Below are 3,403 nucleotides of genomic sequence, written 5' to 3' on the forward strand. Positions count from 1 at the left end.
GTTTACTTCAATGATAGGTTCTATCATTAACTTTCACAAGATACAAAATAAGTTAGTCATGATCTTGTGCAGACTTGCCCTTTTGGAAACAAGATTTTTGTATGGGGTGTTTAGTTTTGAGACAGGTTCCAATTATGTGTCCTTGACTGGTCTGGAGTTTGATATGTAGACTAGGCTGGCTTCAACTCAGACCTGCCTGTTTCTGTCTCCTGTGTACTGGAATTAAAGATAAGTTGACACCGTGATGGATTTTTTTAAAGGAGGGGGGAGTGGGGGTTGTGTGGCTTATGACTGATCTGAACTACTGATCTTCCTGCTTCTACCCTCCACATGTTTGTGTGTGCCACCGTGCCCAGTTCTTATTTAGTGCTATGGATCAAACTCAAGGTTTAGAGCATGGTAGACAGACACTCAACTAAGCTACATCCTCAAGCCCCCCCCCCCCCCCAAGGTGGAGTCTGTCATGTACCCCTGCTTCTGAGTGCTGGGATTCTAGACTGGCATGCTCAGATTAGGGGTTTTGTGAAATAGTGGGGATTTAACCTAGGTAGGCCCTTTCATGTCTTAGGCTATACATTCTGCCACTATACTCCTTGCCTTTGTTTTTGCTTTGAGACAGGTCATACTGAATTGCCAAGTAGGCCTTGAAGTTGGAATCATCCTACCTACGCTTCCTCCTCACCCCAGTATTAGATACTGAAATCAGGGCCTCACGTGTGCTAAGGATACACTCTGTATACCCATACCTCTTTTGCTTTTTATTTTGGGGCAGGGTCTTTAAATTGTCAGAGTTGGCCCTGCAATCTCAGTATAGCCCAAGTAGACCTTATTTATTTAGTTAGTTTTTCAGGGAAGGGTTTCTTTGTTTCAGCTGTCCTGAAATTTACTCTGGAAACCAGGTTGGCCTCCATCTCACATGATCCGCCTGCCTGCTGGGATTAAAGGTGTATACCACCACCGCCTGGCAAATTATTTAGTCTCCTGAGTAGCTGGGATACCAGACATGTGCCATTGGGTTGGCCAAATGTGTAGTGCCTCTTTTCTGTAATCTCACACTATGGATACTGAGACAGAAGGGTTGCTAAGAGTTCAAAATGAGCATGAGCTACAGGGTGAAACCCTGTCTTTTGGGGGTGGGACTAGAGAGATGGCTCAGAGGGTAACAGTATGTACTGCTTTTGGCAGAGGATCTACAATCAGTTTCCCAGCATTCACGTGGAGGCTCACAGCCACCTTTTAATCTAGCTCAAAGGCTCAGGCACCCACACACATGGCATACATATAGACGTGCATGTACACTAATTAGAAATCTTTTCAAGTGCTGAGGTCAATTACAGGATATGTAAACAAGTCTTGATTGCCTTTGTTCCTACCTTGGACTATTTTCCAGGTTCCTCACCAATACTGTTTGGTTTTGAGGCTCAGATGTACAACAAACAGGCTTGTTTCCCGAGGGCCAAGGTTACAGTTGTACATCACTCCAACTGGCTATCATCATCCTTTGGATAAATCATAATCAGTCTCTTTCCTCTTAATAGCTGTATGCTTGCTCAGCAGCAGCAAAGTCAAACCTTCCCTTCCAGTTGGCTATAATTGTGGGGCTTCAGCTTAGTGGTTTGTGCACTTGCCTTGCAGATGAGAGGCCACTATAAAAAGTTTTGTATACAGTTCTGTAAATGTAGGTGAAGTAATTGAACCATCCTAGACCACCCATGTTGTTTTCTTTGGGGCTTTGAACTGGCCAGAAATAGTAACCCTGCTTGTCACCACAATTGGCCCAGGGTAAAAATGCTACCTGAGGGAAAGACAAATGGCCTACTGCATTTTTTTTTTCCCGACACATGGTTTCTCTGTGCATCTTTGCGCTTTTCCTGGAACTCACTCTGTAGCCCAGGCTGGCCTCAAACTCACAAAGATCCGCCTGCCTCTGCCTCCCAAGTGCTGGGATTAAAGGCGTGTGCCACCACCGCCCGGCTCCTACTGCATTCTTTTTTTTTTTTTTTTTTTTTTTTTAAAGATTTATTTATTTATTTAGTATACAGCATGTATGACTGCAGGCCAGAAGAGGGCACCAGATCTCATTACAGATGGTTGTGAGCCACCATGTGGTTGCTGGGAATTGAACTCAGGACCTCTGGGAGAGCAGTCAGTGCTCTTAACCTCTGAGCTATCTCTCCAGCCCCTCCTACTGCATTCTTAAGGCAAAGGGAATGTCACTGATGCCAAGACCTTTGAATACTATAGAAAGAGATGAAACCATGGAGCTGGTTGCAGCTGTTTGCAAGAAAACAAAAAACTCCAGAAGAATGCAGATTATACAAGCATTGGGGTTTTTTTTGGGGGGGGGTTGGATTCAAATATTTCCAAGTTCATTTTTCCTATATCAGAGGAATGACATTTAATGGGGCTTATATGTCTTTCAAATCATACCCAGCTTTTCACACATCTTTATCTTGGTGTCATTGACATAGATCTTTGCTTGCTGATGATGAAAGCAAGGACATGTGACTAAGAACATAGAGGCCGCTACACTAAAGGTGGTTTTAAGCTTCAAAGGTTTGGGGGTTGGTTTTGTTTTCTATGGCACCTGTGGTGGTCAGAGACAAGTTTGTGAAGCTGGTGCTTTTCTTCTACCTTAATGTGGGTCTTAGGGATGGAACTTGGGTCACAAAGCTCACACTGCTAGTGTTTAACTACGAAGACACCTTGCTGGCCTTTTTTCTTTTCCTTTGGATAAGGTCTTATATGCAAAGGATGATCCTGTGTTCCTGCTTATTACATCTTCTAAGTGCTAGAATTACTGTTGTGGAAATTTTTGAGCCTTCCTTAGTTTTGTCTTAGTTCGCGCTAGTTTCCTGTCTTAGTTTCAAAGAGGCTCTGCACCCTGCATGAGAACCACCTGCTTGTATTTTAAGAGGTTGTGAAGGTCTGTCTTTAAAGTGTGTGAGAATGAGTGCTTGTGGATCAGATATGTGCCTCTGATTTTGCTTTTTGCTTATGTCCGGATCTCAGTATGACATAAGTGCGTGTCCTTAGCGTGACAGTGAATTACTTTTAGTATGTATATCGGAGTAGATTATTTGGATGACCCTCTTTAATATATATACTTCAGTCCACATATGCATACCTTAGTTCCCAGCTCCCATAGCCACAGAATCCCATCGTTCTGGTCGGGCGGGCGAATAAGGATTCATACCTGTCTCACGAGAGATCAACGGAACTAGAAAAACCCTAGGTGGGTCTGCTGGGCACCGGGAAGGCCTTTGCTCCTCAATAGAAGCACAACTCGGACCAGATCTCTGGCGTTTCCTTCTCTCTTGTGCACTCTAGTGGCCTAGCCGGGAAGCGAAGACAGAACGAGTGGGCGGGGCCGGCGGCGACGGAAGTGAAGTCACTTCCGGGC

This window comes from Peromyscus californicus, unplaced genomic scaffold (assembly GCF_007827085.1).
Source record: "Peromyscus californicus insignis strain IS unplaced genomic scaffold, ASM782708v3 Scaffold_17__1_contigs__length_78620276, whole genome shotgun sequence".
In the NCBI taxonomy this organism is placed as follows: Eukaryota; Metazoa; Chordata; class Mammalia; order Rodentia; family Cricetidae; genus Peromyscus; species Peromyscus californicus.